The sequence below is a fragment of the Taudactylus pleione genome, unplaced genomic scaffold, assembly GCF_031769625.1.
Source record: "Taudactylus pleione unplaced genomic scaffold, aTauple2 ptg000012l, whole genome shotgun sequence".
NCBI lineage: Eukaryota > Metazoa > Chordata > Amphibia > Anura > Myobatrachidae > Taudactylus > Taudactylus pleione.
The window spans coordinates 19899585-19913445 of record NW_028284415.1 but is presented as its reverse complement, the minus strand read 5'-3'; the positions used below and the strand labels follow the sequence as shown (position 1 = coordinate 19913445).

Genomic DNA, 13861 nt, shown 5'->3' with positions numbered 1-13861 from the left:
AGCTGCTCAATCTAATTTGGGCAGAATAGTCTATTTCTGAAATCATACTGTATAGTTAGTTGCAGGGGATAAAATAACTCTTTCAGCACATTTATAATCTGCCCCACCTGCTGGCGGCTGTGTGTAAACTGTATAGGGTAGACTTCTCTCACTGCGGTCTGCCCTACACTTGTGGGACCGCGGGACTAGTGGGGCTAGTTCAATTCCCTGGGGTAGTCCACCCATTGGCTGCTGGTGGCACTGCCGGACGGTGCCCCCCCTTTGGCCGGCGCCTCTGGCGAGTGCCATCCTGGCCAATGGGTAGATACGCCCCTGCACATTAACTCATGTACAAGAATCTATTGCCGGCCATACACGGTAAGATTTTTTTATACGTTGTGCACGATTTCTATCGATTGCAACGATCAATCGTGCATATTGTGTGTAGTTTGGCATGCTGTACGATGCGCACCCCCACCGTCGTATATCGGCATCGTAGATCTTATGGAAAAGCCATAAGATCTGCGATCCCTCATGCTGTTAAATAGGTAAACGAAGCATCTTGTAAGATGCATCGTTTACCATTCACAGCAGCATGCGATGCATCGGGCTGAATTTGAAAACATACCGAGGTGTCGTACGTTTTCAAATCGCCCGCATATGACTCATTCCTCACTTCCCATGCACTCCTCCAGATTAGTCTTATGCATCTCTGAAGATATAAGCCTGATCATTATCTTGCAATAGAAAAAACTCTTATCAGCAGGAGGAAAGAGCCAATAAATTGTTGTTGACCTAATAAAACAAAAACAAAAGACCAGCACAGCAATGTTTGTTCTGTTCTGAAAACAATAAAGTTCAAAACAGGAAAAATACTAGCTACACTGTGAAGTGAAGTTGTAGGGGTGATTCAATAGTTTTTTTTAAGCCGTGATAATTAATGGGCGCCCAGCGATGCAATTCAATTGTTATGGGCACTCATTATATCGCCCTCTTCGCCCCGGGTTTAGCCGTTAAAATGGCTAAACGCGCCTAAAGTTCTGGTTAGGGCGTCCTAACCAGGGGGTTTCTCACAGATTGCCGGCGCCGGTGGCTATCGCGCCCTGACGGAGCAACAATTGAATTGCTCCGTCGGCTGCTGGCAAAACATTTGAATCGGCCCCAAAGTGTTCCTTGTCCAAACTGATCTGTGTGAGTCTTATGTAAGTAACACATAATATGATACTAATAATGTTGATCGTGGTACAATACAAGCCAGGGACAGGTGAAGAGTATTAAACTAGTGTTGGAGCATCAGGGGTAAGGATTAGCATCATTGTGCATTAGTTACTGGAGGATACATGACAGTGCAATAAATTATTGCATTTATATGATTACCCTACTGTCATATACTATACATCAACTCCTTAGTTAGTAATCAAAGAAATTATCACTGTACTTTGTTTGGAGGAATTTTTGGACTACTTCTATCCAAAGAAGAGAATGGTAAATAATTTATTATGCCATTATATAATGATCACATGCTGCTGCCATCACCCATGACTAGTCTGCAATAATTATCCCAAGCTGCCATCACCCACTACTCTGCAATAATTACCTGTCACTACATGCAGCCATCACACATCACACTGCAATATAATTAGCTTATCCTGCTGTCATAGTTTACATGTATTATTTTACTATCATGACCTAAACTACTATTTGAACCTTAATGAAATCATGTATTGCATAAATTTAATTACCCGAAGTTTCAAATTGTAGGATAGATAGAATGCATGTAAAATATAAATTTGCCTATATAGTAGCTATGCCTGTTATTCTTCAGGTTATAGACACATTTGGTAGGTACTCTGGGCTTAAAATTAATTGGAAAAAATCTTCCATTCTTCCCCTTACAGGACGACCCCCTATTTCTCTTAGAGTTTCACTTCCCTTGCGGTGGGTGACTCAATTTAAATACCTGGGTGTCTGGATAACTAACTCCCCACAGGAGTGTGTCATGCTGAATATACATCCCCTACTTACATACTTGAAAGAGAAGTCAATCATTTGGAACAGGCTGCCTATTACCGTTACTGGTAGGATCAACCTGAATAAAATTATAGTTTAACCTAAGTTCCTGTATGTATTACAGCAGTCTCCAGTGTTTCTCCCTGCTTCGTTATTTCGTAAATTAGACAGTATGTTGTCTTCTCTGATTTGGGTGGACCGCCGCTCTCGTATTAGATTTAAGGTGTTGACTAGATCTAGGTCCTCGGGTGGGCTGGCTTTTCCTAATCTCTGTTTATATTACTATCTTGCACATCTTGCACACGTGAGGACTTGGATTCAAGATAATTCTCCTGGTGCTTTACATTCGCTGCTGGTGTCTCAGGCAAAACCTGGGCATATGCCCTTGCTGGCCTTATTGAGTGGTAAAATTCCTAGACTAGGCCATTAAGATTTGGAAGTTGGTATCTGGTGTTATGCAGTTTGATAGTCTAGACCCAGATACCCCCTTGTGGAACTCTAGGGCATTGCCCGAATTGAACTCTCCAAATTAGAGAGGTGTGGGGGCCCAGAGGCATTACCTCCTTGGGGCACTTATATGAGAACTCTATTCTTAAATCCTTCTCTCAATTGCGAGATGATTTTAGGTTACCGGGTTCATATTTCTATAGATTTCAACAACTCAGGCACGCCTTAACTGCTCAGTTCATTAATGGACCACCTGATATACGATCCTTCCCCATGAAGTTGACTCTCTGGTCATTAGGTTCTCGCAAGTCAGTATTCTTCATCTACTCTTATCTCATGTCAGGCTATCATGAATCTTAAGTTACCATATCCTAAAGAGAAATGGGAGGTAGATGTGAGTCCTTTGAATGATAGTGAATGGGACAGAACCCTTGGCTGCCCTCGCGTCTCCACTGCATCCATAAGGTTTGAACAAATTCAGTTATATCTGTTGCATAGATCGTATTTAACCCCTGTTTGATTATTGAAGTTTGGAGGCCGTGAATCAAGCCATTTTCCAAAATGTCAGGCAGCTAATGGTAAATTTTGGTACCTTCCCTGGGTATGTCCTACAGTTCATACCTTTTGGGGTAAAGTTAAAAATGTCTTAAATAGTACTGGGATTCCTTCATCCCTTATTACACCTATGGCTTGTTGTCTTGGTATTGTGGATGATAATATTCTGAACAATTCTAGCACACTTATTAATTTGTGCATGCTGGCAAAAGTGTGTGTGGCCCACTCTTGGATGTCCTCCCATGGGCTAGTTTTTATTGCATGGTTGTCCCTGGTTCGTACCACCGTTCAACATGAAAAATATTTATTTCTACTTCACGGTCCATAGGGGGTCCGCATAAGCAGCCCCTAAGCTTATTTTTATTTTTAAAAAGAAGATTTTATTTATTTATTTTTACTCTTCAGAGCGGCAGCATCAGACTGTCCATCTGGGCGTCCACGCTGCCGCTCCAACAACCCCGCTGGCGCTGCAACACCAGTACTGATCTGGGGATCGCAGCGGGACCCCGGAGTCAGTATTAGCAGGGCTTCAGGACCTCCCACAGACTGCTGCCGGAGTCACGGGGGACAGGTAAGCCGAGGGCAGCGCATCGCATTGTCCGCGTGTAAAAAGCAGTCTCTCACCGCCGGTCTCTGGGGACAGACCGGCGGCGCTAGTAGCGGCGGCGGGCTCCCCCTCATTAGGAATACCCCATGTGACCGCTGGACTACCAGGGAATAATTGCTGGATGGGAACCAGCGTCCCTGGGGTTAATCACTAGCCTGGTTTAGCGGCTCCTCAGCTCAGCGCGCCTTCTCTCATGCGCGCTGGCGTCGTTGAGCTGCTCCTCCTGCGGCCACTCCTCCTCAGAGCTCTCCGGCGGCCATCTTCTTGTGGCAAACGCAGATCTCCCAGGCGGTGCATGGACCGGTCCCCCTGCATACCTCTCTCCTGCAAAAGGACTGTGTTCGCAGCGCTATAGTCCTCCCAGACACTGAATCTGGGAGGTTGATTGTAGTGAAAGGTGCAGTGAGTATTATCTTCCTGCATGGTATGTGACTTTTACTAGTACTGCCTGTCTGTGCTAATTTTCTGCTGACTGTCATCTTATACCTATCCCTTTCCTTCTCCTACAGCCCGCAGGTGTGTGGGGGAAGGGCGATTTTCTGTGTACCTCACTTATATAAATCCAAAGTATTTGTGAGGTCAGTCACATACAGCGGTGTGCTACTCAGTACCATTTTGTGGGCTGTTTGTGTTGCATACTTGGGAGTGCGCAGGTGTTATACGCCTCACCTCTTCTCGGTGATACATATTTATTACAAATTTATTGTGTCATGTCTGATGAGGAGATTGAGCTCTCCCTGGCTCCTGTGTTGTTTTCCTGCCGACGCTGTTCAGCAGGGGTTGATAGGGAGGATTTATCACAGGATGGTCTGTGCGGGCGGTTCCAGCTAGTGCCTGGCCCCTCTAAACCCCCTACGTTGCAGGTGCTGGCGTCAATCGCGGACCGTTTAGCGGTCCCGACTGCAGTCCCTACTAGGGCGTAGCTCCAGCCTACCATCCCCCATTCCCCGGGTGTTCTGCTTTTATTGCAGTCTCCCCCCGGGTCTCAGACTGTGGGTCCTTATTCGGGGTTGCCTGTGTACGTACAGTCTCCCTCAGTGGCTCAGCAGTCCATGGTGCCTCTTCAGGGGTATCCTCAGGCGGTTCCTCTACCCTGGGTGGATGTACTCTTCAGCTCTGTTCAGAGTCTGGCGGCCTCGTCTTCGGCTTTTCAGTCGATGTTTGTTACAAAGTGACATGCCCCCAAAGGCGTCCAAGCGCCCCGTTACGGCTTCACTGGCTGCGCAGTTAACGGACACGGACGTGTCTTCAGATGACTGAGAAGTGCATGAGGGCACTGACTCGGATGCCATGGCCCAGGAAGTGGAGACTAAGTCCTCCATTAATGTGCCGGCATTGGTTAGGGCAGTGCAGGCCATCCTTCACATAGAGGAGGATGCACCGGCTCCTAGGTCGAAGTATCCTAATTTTAAAAAGGCTAAGGTAACTTTGAATGTTTTTCCCCTGTCTGACCAATTAACGGATCATATGGCGGGGGCCTGGCAGTCGCCCAGTAAGAGATTCCAACCACAGAAATGGTTGGCATCCAACTATCCTTTTCCTGAGGCTTATTGCAGAAAATGGGAAACCCCGCCTGCGGTGGATTCCCATGTCACCCGCTTAATTAAAAGCGCTACTTTGCCATTACCGTCTCTTCTCTGAAGGATCCCACGGACAGGAAAGTGGAGGCTGGTTTAAAATCTATCTACTCTCTCTCTGGGGCAGTGGCCCGTCCGTCCATGGCCATAGGTGGCTAAAGCCGTTGAGAGCTGGGCCAACGCTTTAGAGGATACTTTTCCAGACGATGCTCCGGATAACCAGAGAGCGTTAATAGGACAGATGAGAGATGCGGCTTCCTATATTGGGGAAGCATCGTTAGATGCCAGCCTGCTGACCTCTAGGGTTTTGGCTGCAGCTGTGTCTGCTCGTCGGTCCTTGTGGCTGCGGTCCTGGACAGCTGTCGCAGACTTTAGAAAGGGCCTGGAGGCCTTAGCTTTTAATGGGGAGTTGCTATTTGGTCCAGACTTGGACAAAATAGTGGATACTCTGGCTAAATCCAAGTCAGCCTTCCTCCTTTCGGCTTCAGCACCTGCTAAGGTGAGGAGCTCCGCTTTTCGGTCCTTTCGGGTTCAGGGTAAGGCCAAAGGTCAGTCCTTCCCAAGGCAGTCGGCGACCAAGACCTTCCAAGCAGGAAGATAAACCTTCTGCCTGATGGGACGGGCCTCCCTCTGGGGGACCCCAGAGTGGGAGGTCGACTTCTTCAATTTGCCCAGTGCTGGCACAATACCATTATGGATGCCTGGGTTCGAGAAGTGGTCTCCCAGGGGTATGCCCTGTCTTTTCGGCACAGACCGCCCCACCTGTTTTTCTGCAAGAGTCCTTCTCAGGACAAAACCAAAGCTTTGCAGATTCAGGATGCCATAGAGTCCTTGCTGAAAGCAGGGGTCATTGTTCCCGTTCCTCAATCACAACGAGGGATGGATTACTACTCTACTCTGTTTCTGGTGCAGAAACCAAATGGTTCTCATCGCCCTATCCTCAATTTGAAATCTCTGAACAAATTCCTCAGAGTTCCCAAATTCAGGATGGAAACGTTGCGTTCCATCATTCTGTCGATGGAACCTGGGGATTACATGGTCTCCCTTGATATCCAGGACGCCTACCTCCATGTTCCGATAGCAACTTCGCACCAGCGGTATCTGAGGTTCGCTATCCTACAGCATCACTATCAGTTTCGGGCGCTACCCTTTGGCCTCTCCACGACACCAAGGGTATTCACCAAAGTGATGGCGATCATGGCCGCACATCTTCGGAGCCAGAATGTATGGCTGCTGCCGTATTTAGACGACCTCCTTTTGCTGGCGAGCTCTCCGGAGGTACTGCTTCAACATCTCCACCTGACGATCGCTTGTCTACAAGTGCACGGGTGGTTGATAAATTGGAGAAAGTCCTCCCTGATTCCATCACGGCGGATGGTTCATTTGGGAGAAAACAAATAAAGGTACTTGGCGCTGATCTTATTATCAATTGCACTGAAACTGCTGCTCTCTATATAGGAAGTCTACTCAAACACCCTGTTTAAGACAAAAAAATATTTAAAAAAATATACAAATAGAAAAAAGAAAGCGCTGATTCAGCTGAATAGTATTAATATATTTAATATACCTCCATTTATTCCAAAAAAGTCTATTCTCTTTTAAAAAACACAAATAAATATTTGCAACCGTATAAAATATACACCAGCCTACAATAAAATCAATAATCCACATTTAACATAACATACAATAATGGGCCCACGACATACAATCTCTCTATACTTTAACATAAAAGATTTTATGATATACACCTAACCTTTCAGTAGTAAGTATTTCTACAGCAGCAGAGCAACCACTGTTCAATAAATAGATACACTTGTAGCATTAATAAAATAGAAATCAAATTGATACAAAGTGAATAAATCTGTTGCTTCCTAGATTTCTCTAGGCAGTATATTGTTAGACTGTCAGCAGTCTCAATTCAAAAAGTTGTAGCAAAAACACCTGAAAACTAATACATAATAATACACCTTTTTTCTGCCAATGTAGGTACTAGGCAGTATATTATTTCAGACTATCCTCAGTCTTGATTTCAAACATATCCTTAATTGTAGAGGAAATATGAAAGCTGTTTTAGACCCTCAACGGTCTTAATTAATATATAGTCCTTTTAAGACAATTTGTTTAATCCCTTCAGCAGGATTTTACTTTGCTGTTAACAAGTGTATTTAAATCACAGTCTCCTTCATAGGCCTTTAGGGAATAAACACAGTCAGGGAGTTCCTCTTAATTATGGTGAGTTATACTCTCAATTTCATATACCACATGGCCATGTAATGTGTAAAGAGGGTTATATATATAAAAAAACAAAAAAATTATATAAACTCCTCTTTACCGGGATAGACTGGAGGTCTTTCTAGCATTCAGCTTGCTGCGGCTACACGCCTTCACTGGCCGTGCTGTTACACCTGTGTAGTGTCCAGATAGCCACCTCCGTATTTATTAGAAATCATCCGCATAGGTAGCTCTCTGCGGCTTACCTCGATATCCAGGACGCCTACCTCCATGTTCCGATAGCAACTTCGCACCAGCGGTATCTGAGGCTCGCTATCCTACAGCATCACTACCAGTTTCGGGCACTACCCTTTGGCCTCTCCACGGCACCAAGGGTATTCACCAAAGTGATGGCGATCATGGCCGCACATCTTCGGAGCCAGAATGTATGGCTGCTGCCGTATTTAGACGACCTCCTTTTGCTGGCGAGCTCTCCGGAGGTACTGCTTCAACATCTCCACCTGACGATCGCTTGTCTACAAGTGCACGGGTGGTTGATAAATTGGAGAAAGTCCTCCCTGATTCCATCACAGCGGATGGTTCATTTGGGAGCCCTGCTAGATTCTCGTCAGCAGAGGATCTTCCTGACTCCGGAAAAGGCCTCCTCCCTACAACTGCGGATACACAGTTGCCTGAGCAGTTGCCGCCTGTCAGTCCATTCAGCAATGAGAGTTCTGGGGTCCATGGTGTCGGCATTCGACATGGTGGAATTTGCCCAGTTCCATTCCAGGCCCCTGCAGGGGCTGATTCTATCAGAATGGAACGGGTTACCTCACCGGATCCGCTCTCAGATGCTGCTGTTGTCCCCGGAGGTTCGGCAGTCTTTGGCTTGGTGGCTTCAAACAGCTCATCTGGTCGAGGGGCGCCCCTTTTGGATCCCAGACTGGGTCCTGCTCACAACAGATCCCAGTCTCCGGGGTTGGGGGGCAGTGACAGGCTCGTTGTCACTTCAGGGACGTTGGACTGCAGAAGAAGCACTTCTCCCCATCAACATCCTGGAGCTGCGGGCTGTGTACAGGGCCCTGCAGTCGTCCGGCACCGCTCTTCAAGGAAGGGTGGTTCAAGTGAAATCCGACAACGCCACCACGGTGGCGTACATCAACCACCAGGGAGGAACTCGCAGTCGGGCTGCGATGTCCGAGGTGTCTCGCATCCTTGCTTGGGCCACATTCCAGTAATCTCGGTGGTCTTCATCCCAGGAGTCCTCAATTGGGATGCGGACTTCCTCAGCCGTCACGACATGCATCCCGGGGAATGGTCGCTTCACCCAGAGGTGTTTCATCTGCTCGTGGACAGATGGGGACTGCTGGAGCTGGACTTGATGGCCTCCCGCCACAATCACAAATTGCCCGTGTACGGGTCAAGGACAAGAGCCGCAGGCTGGTGGACACGCTGTCGGTGAAATGGACGTTTCACCTGGCATATCTGTTTCCTCCGATATCTCTGCTACCTCGGGTCCTGCGGAAATTCAAGCAGAACGGCAGCACGCTCGTGCTGGTGGCTCCGGCGTGGCCCAGACGTCCTTGGCACTCCGATCTGAGGAGCCTCTCCATCAACGCTCCGTACCTTCTTCCTCAGCGTCAGGACCTGTTGTCTCAAGGGCCCTGCTTTACCCAGATCTGGGTGAGCTGTCTTTGACGGCATGGCTCTTGAGACAGCCGTCTCAAGGTCTCGGGGCTTCTCAGGTTCGGTTATTAGTACCATGCTCAGGGCACGCAAGCCTGCTTCCGCACAGATTTACCACAGGGTGTGGCGCACTTACTTTCAGTGGTGTGAGTCCAGAAACTATGATACTCAGGTGTTACAAGTTTCTAGGATCTTGGAATTTCTTCAATCGGGTTTATATCTAGGCTTACGCCTTGCCTCCCTGAAGGCTCATGTGTCCGCGCTGTCCGTGTGGTTCCAACGCAGGATTGCTACTCTGCCAGATGTTCACACTTTTTTCCAAGGTGTTTTCCAAACCCAGCCTCCCTTTGTGCCTCCTGTGGCTCCTTGGGACTTGGCGGTGGTTCTTCGGGTCCAGCAGGGTCCTCCTTTTGAGCCTCTTGAGTCGGTGGAACTCAAGTGGTTAACGTTTAAAACTGTTTTTCTCCTGGCAATCGCTTCTGCCAGGAGGGTGTCAGAATTGGGGGCGCTTTCATGTCGTCCCCCTTTTCTGATTTTTCACCAGGACAGAGCGGTGCTTCGCAATCGTCCCGAGTTTTTGCCTAAAGTGGTTTCGAAGTTCCACATCAATCAGGAACTTGTTGTGCCAGCTTTTCAGTCACCTGATCTTTCCGCTGGTGAGGCTTCCTTGGATGTAGTCCGTGCTCTCAGAATTTATGTGGACCGGACTGCTTCCGTTAGGAAGTCTGATTCATTGTTTGTCCTCTTTGGTTTTCACAGGAAAACACAGGTTTTCAACAAACGTTAGCCCGTTGGCTTTGTTCTGTTATTTGTGAGGCTTATGCACAGGAGGGTTTACCTGTTCCAGCCTCTGTTAAGGCTTATTCCACTCGTTCTGTGGGTCCTTCTTGGGCTGCTAGACGTGGCGCCTCTGCTGTTCAGCTATGTAAGGTGGCCACCTGGTCTTCCATTCAGACGTTTTTGAGGTTCTATGTGTTTGACACCTTTGTCTCTCAGGATGCATCCTTCGGGCACCGGGTTCTCCTTTCTGCCCAGGAGCGTCCCGCCCTTAGTTGAACTGCTTTGGGACATCCCCAAGGTCAACCCTGTGGACCTCCTATGGACCCTGAAGTAGAAAACAAGAGATATGGTAAGAACTTACCTTTGTTATCTCTGTTTCTACGAAGTCCGTAGGGTCCACAGGGCACCAGCCGTGACGCACCTGGCTTCATATGGGCTGTGTGGCTGGTCACCGGGTTTCCGTCTCCCATTTCTGTGAGTATGGTTTCTTGCGTGTTCCAGTCTTCCTTCTCTCTGTTTGGTCTCCTCCTTCGGCCTTGGCTGCTTACCAACTGAGGTGCCTGTGGCTCGGGGGCGGGGTATAGAGGAGGATGGACCCAAGTGCATCCTGGGAGCAGCAAAAGCTTTAACTGCGTGGTGCCCGTGGATCCAGATCCAGCTATACCCCAAGGTCAGCCCTGTAGACCCTATGGACTTCGTAGAAACAGAGATAACAAAGGTAAGTTCTTACCATATCTCTTGTTATATGACCGTGTGTGGAGTGGGTGGCAGAACTCTAGATATGCTCTTCCAGATAGATGAGTAGTCTTTTTAGGCACAAGGTTATGGACAAGGTTATTTTTTCTGATGATTGCTGTTAGACAGGTACTAGTGGTTCTGGGGTTCCCAGCTTTATTGTTTTTGGGTACTACCTTTTCTGTGCTTAGGCACATGGGAAGTGTGGCTATACCAACCAATGATGTATAATATTTTTATTCAATTCATTTTTGTTATTTTTTTTATTTTTCTCAAGTAAAAATGTAGAAGATGTACCCTATTTTTCTTTAACATTATATATATATATATATATATATATATATATATATATATATATATATATATATGTATGTATATGTATACGTATACACAGTCAGGTGCATAAATATTGGGACGTTGACAGAATTTTCATATTTTGGCCTCTATTCACCACCACAATGGCTTTGAAATTAAACAAACAAGATGTGCTTTAACTGCAGACTTTCAGATTTAATTTGAGGGTAATTACATCCAAATCAGGTGAACGGTGTAGGAATTAAAACAGTTTCTATATGTGCCTCCCACTTTTTAAGGGGCCAAAAGTAATGGGACTATCAACTCAAAAGCTATTTCATGGACAGATGTGGGCTATTCCCTCATTATTTCATTATCAATTAAGCAGGTAAAAGGTTTGGAGTTGATTCTAGGTGTGACATTTGCATTTGGAATCAGTTGCTGTCGACTCTCAATATGAGATCCAAAGAGCTGTCACTATCAGTGAAGTAAGCCATCATTAGGCTGAAAAATCAAACAAACCCATCAGATAGATAGCAAAAACATTAGGTGTGGCCAAATCAACTGTTTGGAACATTCTTAAAAAGAAAGAACGCACCGGAGAGCTCAGCAACACCGAAAGACCCGGAAGACCATGGAAAACAACTGTGGTGGATGACAGAAGAATTATTTCCCTGGTGAAGAAAAACCCCTTCACAACAGTTGGCCAAATCAAGAACACTCTCCAGGAGGCAGGTGTATATGTGTCACAGTCAACAATTAAGAGAAGACTTCACAAGAGTGAGGGTTCACCACAAGATGTAAACCATTGGTGAGCCACAAAAATAGGAAGACCAGATTAGAGTTTGCCAAACAACATCTAAAAAAGCCATTACAGTTCTGGAACTGTCCTATGGACAGATGAGACAAAGATCAACTTGTACCAGAGTGATGGGAAGAGAAGAGTATGGAGAAGGAAAGGAAAACATACCACCTCATCAGTGAAGCATGGTGGTGTTAGTGTCATGGCGTGGGTATGTATGGCTGCCAATGGAACTGGTTCCCTAGTATTTATTGATGATGTGACTGCTGACAAAAGCAGCAGAATGAATTCTGAAGTGTTTCGGGCAATATTATATGCTCATATTCAGTCAAATGCTTCAGAACACATTGGACGGCGCTTCACAGTGCAGATGGACAATGACCCAAAGCATACTGCAAAAGCAAAGAAAGAGTTTTGTAAGGCTAAAAAGTGGAATGTTATGCAATGGCCAAGTCCCCTGACCTGAATCCGATTGAGCATGCATTTCACTTGATGAAGACAAAACTGAAGGGAAAATGCCCCAAGAACAAGCAGGAACTGAACACATTTGCAGTAGAGGCCTGGCACAGCATCACCAGGGATGAAACCCAGCGTCTGGTGATGTCTATGCATTCCAGACTTCAGGCTGTAATTGCCTGCAAAGGATTTGCAACAAAGTATTAAAAAGTGAAAGTTAGATTTAGGATTCTTTAGTTTGTCCCATTACTTTTGGCCCCTTAAAAACTGGAGGCACATATAGAAACCGTTGTAATTCCTAAACCGTTCACCTGATTTGGATGTAATTACCCTCAAATTAAATCTGAAAGTCTGCAGTTAAAGCACATCTTGTTTGTTTCATTTCAAAGCCATTGTGGTGGTGAATAGAGGCCAAAATATGAAAATTCTGTAAATGTCCCAATATTTATGCACCTGACTGTATGTTTGTTGTGAGTGCTTGATGAAGATTATAATATCTGTGGACAAAGGAGATCCCTGTCTCTATTTGCCTAAAAGAAGCTAACTCTGGGACTCTCTGTAGGATATGTATGAAGGGGCATTATGGGGTTTAGTGCTATCGGTGCATGTTGTATGCGCTGATACCACTTCTCCCCCATGTATTACTGTGAAGATGGGTTTGAAATTACCGGGCTCTATGTGCCCCTGTCATTATCATCACTCCTATCTACAAGATAGAATGCCGATGGGCAGGTAAATGTATGAACGGTCAGTGGCACTGACTGTTCCGACGGCTGCAGCTATGGATTTCGACAGCTGCTGTTGCCGCCGCATGCATAGCACTGTCCCTGGCTGCGGCGGCTGGGCTCTGGGCTGTGCACGGGAGCTGTCTTGATGCGTACGAGATCTCGTGCATACCCACTACCTGCTGATACACTGTGGGGTCTGGCAAGGATCGTTCCCGAACTTCAGCAAACTAGATGTAAACGTATCTCTGTGGCGTTACTGCTTCCTGCTTCGCCTCAGTAAAGAGGTGAAGCAGGAAGAGGTATAGCAGCAAATTCCATGCCGCTATAATACATTTCCACCTGTGTTTTTTTCTGAAGGATAATCAGTTCTGCATAGATATGCCCCGCCACCATTGGTTACAATTTCATTCCCCACAAACAGCATATATCTGTATTACAATTAGTTCTACACAATACAAGATTTGTTTGGAGCTTTGATGAATTTGTTGTGTTTTGTTTGAAGAATGTGGTTTCATCACACAGCACCACAATTACACATTTGTGTAATATCATCTTTAATACTTAGAGACATACCCCTTTTAGACTTACAAAAGAATACAATATCTTAACTGGCTAATATGCAGATTTGTTTATAAAAATATTCTGAATAAAAGTTAAATAGCTCGGATATAAAAAGAATCGGCAACTTTAAGGACATTTTTGTAAAAAATGGTTATATACCGTTTAAAAAAAAAAAACAACAACTTTACAGTCTTTTATATAACCACCTTTTTTGAACTATATAAACACCTTTTTTGAACTGTATAAAACATAATTTTCCTTCCACTTGTTGCATCACTTCACAATCCTGCAAGAGGAGCATCCAGCAGCTGCAAGGGGTGGGAGGTCCTAAGGGCACAGTGCCGCATTGGACACTTACACAGCTTGCCAAAGCCTGACTGTAATATATCTAGATATTAGATATGCCCAAAGCTGTCCTCCTTTATCCAGGACA

At 45.9% G+C, this 13861-nt stretch overlaps 1 protein-coding gene across 1 annotated transcript in view; it reads left to right on the top strand.

Annotated features, from left to right (window-relative positions):
- Nucleotides 1-13861, top strand: part of NARF (nuclear prelamin A recognition factor) — a 44334-nt gene that overhangs the window by 19554 nt on the left and 10919 nt on the right. The window lies entirely within an intron of this gene.